Consider the following 9436-nt stretch of genomic DNA (forward strand, 5'->3'; position numbering starts at 1 on the left):
TAAATACCACTGAAATCCTTTTACATTTTCTGCTTCACCAGTACGCTCAATATAGCCAGTAGATTTAAGATCTTTCATGGTGTCGGTAAGGAAATCACGAAGTTCAGGTTGTTTTAAAGCCTTCTTCCTTAAAGCAGCAGCTCTATCTGACGCCAACACAAAATTGTTAGGTAGATCAATATCTTCTTTCAACGGAACAGGTATCTCAAATCGACCATCTTTCAACTCAATATTCGGTTCGACAAGTTCTCTAGCCAAATTATCATTGCGAGACAATTCACAGGTTTCATTTTGCAAAGTCAAATCCTGAATGACTTTATTCAGGTCTGCTATTTCCATATCACGAGACTCAATTTTACGCTGAAAGCCAGAGATGACATCCGACTCTGAAGACGTCTGCACTCTGCACACATTTGCAACGCTTTCATCTAAGGGTGACTTACCACCACAAGCCAACCAACCGAGAGGAGTGAGTAAAGCATGTGGTTCACTACGATTCTCACCAACACGCTCTTCTTTAGCACACATCAAATAAGCGTTGTCGTTTCCAATCAGTACATCTACAGTACTACAATCATTCAAATGAAACATATTCACGTCATGAAAATGACGGAAACCACTTAAATCCTGCTTATGTGGTAAAATTTTAACATCGTCAGCCCAAGCTGGGTTAACCACCGAAGTTATATCACAAAACAGTTCATTCGTCTCTAACGACTGAATGTTGAGTTTAACAAGGTCAGCACAAGTAGGTTTCTGACCAGCCAGAGTATCCATTTTAAACGACGCTTTGTCATACGGTTTAAGGTCAAGTTCGCAGACCAAATCACTCGAAACAAAAGTCAACTGCGAACCAGGATCATGCTGACAATACACCAACTTCGATTTGCCAGTCATTGGATTCAAAACACGAGCAGCAGTAATGCGGTTAAAGGCTGCTTTAACATTTCCAATCTTAACATTACGCACAGGAACTCTGGCACCAGCATCATCTTTGCTGATCGAATCCAGAGAATCACGTGACGTCACATAAAAATCATGCAGAAGAAAATAGTGTTTCCTATCGTTTTTAGGGCCACATTGACGACAGTTGTTTGCATGAACGCAATCCCTAACCATATGCTGGCGCAAACAATTCAAGCATTTGCCAGCTTTCACAATGACATCTCTCCGATCTTTAGGTGTCAAGCGCAAAAATTCTTTACAGTTAGACAAAAAATGATATTCAACTTGACCACGTGACGAACAATAAAAACATGCCGGTATGTCTCTACGTCTGGCCACACCACCGCGCGGTGCGCCAACAACAGTCGAGTACTGCGAACTCCCTGAAATCACATTATCATGGGGTTTTACCGACGTCTGTCTAACCGGACATGAAGGCAATTTTCCTTTGCCAGACTTTTTAAAATGCTGCGACTCACCAGAATCGCCCATTAGCATAATGCTAAAATCAGTCGACTTACGCGTTTCCTCCCGTACTACAAATTCAAACAAACTCTGAAAAGTAGGCTAATCAGTACCACCATACTGATCACCTAAAATGTCAAGGTAACGCTGCTGAGCGTCAAACGGGAGTCGCTTAGCCAAATCCAAAACAAAACGTCCTTCCAATTTGTCACGCTGACCATAAGCTTGCGCGTAGAGCAGACACTGCGACAATTCATCTTTAAACTCTTTCAGATCACTGGAAGAGGTCGAAGTCAATTTGCTACCATAGCGATACTTTCTAATTTCAGGTTCTGCGAAAAGACCTCCACGAACCCCAAAACGCTGGGACAAGCGAGCTAACGACATTTCTATCCTGTCTTCTTCTGACAAGCCAGGAGTGTCGGAAACCAAATTAGCAATCGTTTGCGCAGCTATTCTAACACAAGCTGCTTGTAACAAAGTCAAACGAGTTCCTTTAAAGGGCGAAGCTGCCATTAAGGCCGTAACACGATTTTTAAAGAAGATAAATGGCATATTATTACCATCGTAACCAATCAAGGCCGCCTTATCGAAAAACGTCCTACTATTTTGGTATTCAAAAAAGCAATCCTGTTGTTGAGAACTCGATTTAGCGGGAGAAGACAAGCTACATCCCTTAAGGGGCTGAGTGGGCTCAGTCACATGCACAGCCCGATCACGATCCTCACACACGTTAAAATCAGGAGACGCGATACGCCTCTCACAACCACCCAAATTACGTGTAGCTGGGCGATCAAAAACTAGCGACCCAGAAAACTGTGAAGGGGGCAAAGCATTACTGCTAATGGCGGCCCCGTGACCTGTACGCTCTGGGGGAGGAGTTCGGCTATAATTTGCAGGCCTTGGCTCTACAGCCTTCGGAAGACCCTTAGCCGCAGCCCCGAGACCTCCTGAAACAGCTGGAAAACGTGTGGATTGCACTGGTCCACTTACAGATTGAACAGGCGTCTGGAAAAGGTTAGGTAAATTAAACTGTGATTGATGTTCACTTCTGGAATGCCTAGAAGAGCCCTTCTTGGAGCTACGCCAGGAGCCCACATCTGATCGATATTCAGCCAAAGCTACCTCTTTACGTTGTTCAGCCCTCAACTGTGCGTCTTTGAGTGCAAACTCAGCAGCTCTCGCGGCGGCCTCAGCAGCTCTCGCTTCAGCCTCAGCTCTCGCGACGGCCTCTGCTCGTACGGCCTCAGCTCGTATGGCATCAGCTCTCGCGGTGGCCTCAGCAGCTCTCGCTTCAGCCTCAGCTCGTATCTGGAGCTCCTCTCGTCTTAGCTGCAGGTTAATTTGTGCCACTATCTGAGACGAACTCGTAGACATCCTAGTGCTTACATTTGAGGCGCTATCCTCAGGATGTATGTCAGCATCCAACATATCTGAGAACTCACTTACTTTTTGTTCAAAGTTATTTTTTAACGAGTTAAATTCGGGGTCTACCCTATCACGAAGTTCTGCCAAGATTGCAGAGTTAAAAATTTTAGTCAAAAGAGCATGGAAATGCAGTAAATCCTCTTCCAAAGTAGAGAACTTAGATCTAAAAATTAACAGTTCCTGCTTATCACTCAAAGAACCTAGGGCTACAGAAAGTTCCCCAATTTGAGTCAAAATATCCCTTCTAAGATGCCGGGCCTCTCGAACTGACTTAGCTTCATCGTTACTGGGTCCCTCCCCAGAATGGCCTGCCCGACCGCAAAGAACATCATCAGGCTTAAACTCAGTCGAGTCGACGGCGGTCGAGTCCCTGTCGCCACCGAGTGTAGACATATTAAATGTTGGGGCTCAATTTAACAATTAAAAAAATTAAGTTACACAAACACACAAAATTAAGTTATAAAAAACTTAACTTCAAAGACCGTAAAAATACAAAAAAGAATTTAAATGCACAATACCGTAGTTGTACGGGTATATAAAGTCCTAAAGTTCCACACAACTTGCTTGGATTCGTTTACTTGAATCTTCAAGCACAGATCGATTGTCTTTAATCTTTTTTCTTCAAATGAATGTCAATGTTGTTTTTTCTTCAGAACCAACAAAGAAACGCCATTAATTTTTAACTTGAAGTTCTTCAGTACCAACTGAGAAGAAATGTCTTTAATTTTCTTTTGCTTCTGTAGACTACCAACCAACAAGATCTTCTTTTATTATTTTGCTTTAACCCTTTGCTTTTCAACGTTTTTTTGGAAGTTAACTGCTCAAGGGGGGGCCTTTTTTGGATCAAATTCAATCAGCTGTTACGTGTTATCTGCTGATGCTATTTCAACAAAAGTTGCACTGGTGTGAAAAAAAATCATTTGTCTATAAGTTTGAAAAGTCATTATTTTAAAATTTTGTATGTTAAACTTGATATTTCAATTTTTGCAAAGGTACCCAAAAACGACAATTTTGATTTATCTTGCCGCTATTTAATTACCGTGCTAATCCGATTTCATGCAAAGTTCTGAAAAACAATGAGCTCGATCGAACGCACGAAGTGTGTGTGCGGTGTGCCAAATCATTGCATTGATAAAGATTTACTTACGACTTGCGAGCAAATCTTATTGTAAGCTACTCATTGATTCTAAAATAGTTACAATCAGAGTAATATTGTTACACGAATTTGAAAAAAAACAAAACTGCGTTTGTTGTCTTACATTTTCGTCCTAAACTAATGCATTCCCAAACTCATGGCTAGCTTCTAGTTTTATGGAACCAAATTTCTCATAAGTAACACCTTAGCCTGCTTGAATAGCTGTTTACATCTTCGTTTGTGTATTTTAGGTCTACAATTGAGTTTGTAGTATGAATATTTTTAGTAGAGAGAAGACAATTGAACAAGTTGTTGAAATTATCTGAAATTTCTAAGTTCAAATTAGGTGCTTTTGAAATAGTGGATTTGTGTCAAGTCGCATCACAAATATCATGCAAGCTACATCATAAGTCATTTCGCTTACGGGTGTTTATAAACATGACTCATAAATTACATCCACCAACAATACAGCATTTACATCAACAAAGCTAAGTTCGAAGCTAAACTTTTTATTGAAGATTGTGTCAATCAATTTGAAATAACATTTTTAGTCCGCCAGCGTCGAAACAATGCAACAGCGAATTGAGGAACATGCGTAAACAAAGGAAATGTGAAATAACCCACAGTCAGCAAAGCTACATAAATTTAACGTTTACAAATGTTGAATCAATGTAAAAGGAATGGATTGCTGCCTGGGTCGTCATTGTTTGAAGCACAAAAAATACGCGTAAATGCGACAACATCAGCAAGGCAGCGATTATGTTTCTGGCCAAAAAAAAATTAACATTTGAATTCAAAGATAAAAATGATTATAACGAAGCTTCAAAGTTTGTCGTAAAAAATATTGCAGAGATACAATAAACATAATCATTTTGTGCCAGATTGTGAGAAGACTTCCTAGATTCTTTCCAAACATTTGCAGGATTGCAAATTATTTTTTATAATTTTATATTGCCAAAAAATGGCTTCTTTGTTGAAACAACGTGGCTACAATTCTATAAAAAATTCTTAGGCCTACTACATTGAAGTAATGAAATTTTTTTTTGTGATTTTGCTGATGACGTTTTACAATATCCGAGAAGTAAAAAATAATAATGATGAATTATTTTACAAAACCGTGGTTTGCAAGCGCTTCACAAAAAATTGTTGGGGGAAAATTTACCATTAGACGTAAAACGTTTGTAAAAGAAAATTGTCGGTTTACGTATTTATAATGTTTATTGCCCTGTTCGAATTATAAACTGCCTGTATTGTCTACCTTTGTGGTTGCCGGCCAGCTTAGAGCAGCATGCAAACTACGCGTTTATGGTATTTGCATCGTGTTATGATTCTCGAAAATTTCCCACAAGGTCTTTATTTTTATCGTGACATTTTTGTGCATTTTCTGCATTGCATTGTTTATTCATTCTTTGATCCACTAATTTGTCCCACTTTTGGTATAATCGGATCGTTTATAAATGGCGGGTCTTCACAATAGCCGGCCTCTTATACATTGGCGCAACGTATTCAGATGTTGAATCAATGATGAAAAAAGCTGATTTGTTGTTTGTCTGATGTGACGCCTAGCTTTATGCCTCTTCTACATTACAAAATATTTAGTAATGTAGATGAGGCATTATCATCTTCATTTTGCGCTCTTTGGAACAACACACAGTGCACTGTGAAACAAAAATGCAGGACATAACAACAAGTAGGCGACATAAAGCAGGGAAGGGACATATTGTAGCCATCGAGTTAGCTGCTACGTGTAAATGGAGCCTATCTCATAATTTTGAATGTATCTCACAATTACTGTTTGCAAAAACGCCATTTCTTCGGCCTCTCCCAAAAGCATTTGCAGTGATACATTTCCTCAATTGCAAGTTTTGTCAATGAGAGCATTTCCATAGAACGTTTATTTCGAAACCAGGTTTTCGTGCATTTACCCAAGAGAAGATTTCTTATTGTAACGTTTTTTATTCGTCAATGAATATTATCTGCTTGAAACAACTGTTTTGAATAGTTTGTGGCCTACATAGCCTACTATTTTGATCGTGGATTGTTATTCTTCTTTGTAGAGCTGATAACGCAAAAAACGTTTGCTATTATTGTTTCTAATTAACAGCTTTGTGATCACTGGCTTTTCTTTTGTGGCATAAGAAATAACGCGCTTTGTATTATTGAGGTCAAACCAAACAAAGGAAACCAAGAGGATGTTTCTCTCTGCTCGCGCATATCGATGCACGAAGCAATTATGAGCTTATGGCTTGTTATCGCAATGTAATCCATTTCACGCTTTGCTGGAAGTGAGCTAGAAATAGCAAAAATTCACCAAAATCTTGAATTTACAAGAAAACTACACAACTTTTAGCATCAAATTTAATATCATCAGATCCGCCTGGCAATTTTAGGAAAAGTCAAGAAAAACCAAGTGCATGGCGTTACTGTGCTTCAAATAATCAAAGGAAATATGAGGGGGGGGCCAAATCTGGCCTCCCTTTGAGGAGCAAAGTGTTAATTTCTTCTTGACCTACCAACTGACAAGAACTCGTCTTTTATTTTTTTATGTGCTTCTAGTGCTTCTTGGCCTACCAGCTAACAAGTCACGTCTTTTATTTTTTTATGCCTTCAAGTGCTTCTTGGCCTACCAGCTAACAAAAACGTTTTTTATTTTTTATGGTCACAGCGGTAAACCATAATCTCTTCGTGGGAAAATTGTAACATAAAGTTCCCGGATTCGTTCGTCTGCATGTAATGACCGAAAAAGAAACACTCCTCGAAACGTCTATTCAAAAAGTGTATTCCTGTAAAATTAGCCCGCGGCTATCGAAAATGGGACGCAACACCGTACGCCTCTAAAACTGTCACTACAGAACAGATTACTTGGATAAAAGACGGAAAATTTGTCCAGCTAGTAAGCACCAAGCAAACAGTTAAATATGCGACTGACTTCTAACAAACAATTTTACGAATGACCAGAATGATTTGCGATATCTCAAATGCACGTACACAGTAACTGTGACACAATAATGAAAGACAATTATGAAGTCATTCAAACTGGTATTCAAAGCGGCTGATGCAATATTTCATAAGGTCTTACGAACGACGGTGCAATATTTGGACATTTTCTAGCAATTTCCATGACGTAAGATGCCAGCTAGGTTAAGTAGACCATAACGGTTTTTATATGACGTTTGATTTGGTGAAAATTGTCGGAAACATGTAGGGCAAAGTGGGGCGTGTTGTCACAGGGGCGTGTTGTCACAGCACGATTTCCATGTGATAACCCAAGCGTATAACTACGAGTTTTCAATGGAAGGCATAGTTTTCAGTTTTTTTTCGCACAAGCAGTGAAAATTAATAAATTTGTCACCACAGCAGAAATTATGAGGAGTGCCATTGAATTTTGGGCAAAATCAGGTTTTATAACTAAACTAAAAAATGGTCTGGAAAACTAAGGTATGATCATAACTGATCAGGAAAGATACCATTTGTTTGCTTTAAGCCTGCTCTTTTCATCATACCAAACAGATAAGAAATGCAAGTAGAGATGTACACATGGTTGTTGAAACCACGTGATTTCATACCACGGGGCGTGTTGTCACAGCTGTGACTACACGCCCCATGGTGTGCATTTTTGATGTAAGAAACATAAAAAAATATTTTTGCTTATACAACGAGGTAATATGCGTATTTGTTAAAATACAACGCATTTTTAGAAAAAAAATTAATATTAGATAAATGATACACACATATATTCGATAGTGACACATAATTCTCAAGATGACATTTTTATTGCTTTTGACAATGGGCATAAACTTTTTACCAATATGTTGTAAATTAATTTCTTTGCATTTCGCATATTGTTTTATTCGTTCAGCCTGTTTTAAAACTATTTTTTATTGGTTTCTGTGATATTTTAATCATAAAGCATGTGCAGAAATTTTGTGACAACACGCCCCGTGCTCATTTACTTGCATTAAACATGCATTTATGTAAAAACGAAATAATCTAGAAAAACTTTAGCTGTAGCTAAAAGAAGTCAAATGATACCTCTTTCAATTGCACTATCTAGCATCTCGATACCATTGGCACAGAACGAGTTATATGCTGATTTGTAAAAATTGTGACAACACGCCCCACTTTGCCCTACTATTTTATTCGTATTGTGTATAATTGTACCGTACTATTGTTGCAACAGACGAAATAAAAAGGTTTCTCTCTCTCTCTCTCTCTCTCTCTCCGGAATATTGATGAAAAACATGCTTTTTAGGAATGTTTTTCTTCCTTGTATGACTGTTTGTTATCAAAAACATATGTTAATGTTTGTTTTTTGCTGTGTATTGTGGATAGTGTGTAACATCGACAACGACTGACAAACCTGTCAAAACCTGGTAATGATCGACAACCCAAGAAAACGTTCGACAATGCCTAACAAACCTATCAACCACTGAACAAGTTCGACAATGCCTGGAAATTCTAGACAATGCCTGAGGATGTCCGACAATGCCTGCCAGAAAAAATCTAAAGTAGCCTACTTTACAATGCCTGAGAACCTCTGACACCTGAAAATTCTCGACAACCCCTGAATATGTTCGACAATGCTTGAAAATTTCTGACAATGCCTAACAAGCCTATCAACCATTGTTGGAAACAGCGGTCGCACATTGTATCTTTCTTTGTGTATTTACCGCCACCTAGTGTGTTGATCCTGTATTTGGCAACTTTGTTTTTCGTACATTTTATCTGCCATGAGTTGTAATTGTCTTTTCGATCGTCGGTGTTGGATCGCTCGGATGTGTGGTCTGGTCAATATTTTGTTGTAAATTGTTTGGTGCAGAGTCACTTAAAGTAAATCCCTGATCTCAATAGTACGGTTGTAGATTCTCGGCTGGTACAGTGTTGGGAATTCGGTAGTACTAATTGCTGTGCCCCTGTAGATTCTCTAACAGTCAGGTAGCTTTATTTTGGGTTTCTCTCGCATCGAACGATCAGCAAGACCCACCACACTAAGAAGAAATATTTGGTAGGTACAGAATATTTCTTACAACCATTGATAATGATCGACAATGCCTGGAAATCCTAGACAATGCCTTGAAATTAAAGACAATGCCTGAAAGTAGCTATTCTACAATGCCTGACAACTCCTGAAAATGTTCGACAATGCCTGAAAATGTTCTATAATGACTACCAAACCTTTCAACCACTGAAAATGATCGACAATGCCCGGAAATCCCTGACAAGGCCTGGAAATTCCCAACAATGCCTGAAAGTAGCTACTCTACAATGCCTAACAACCCCTGAAAATGCTCGACAATGCTTGAAAATGTTCGACAATGCCTAACAAGCCTGTCAATCACTGATAATGACGGACAATGCCTGGAAATCCTAGACAATGGTTGGAAATTATCGACAATGCCTGAAAGTATAGCTACCGTACTCTACAATGCCTGACAACCCCTAAAAATGCTCGACAACCCCTGA

Source organism: Aplidium turbinatum, chromosome 5 (assembly GCF_918807975.1).
Source record: "Aplidium turbinatum chromosome 5, kaAplTurb1.1, whole genome shotgun sequence".
Classification (NCBI taxonomy): domain Eukaryota; kingdom Metazoa; phylum Chordata; class Ascidiacea; order Aplousobranchia; family Polyclinidae; genus Aplidium; species Aplidium turbinatum.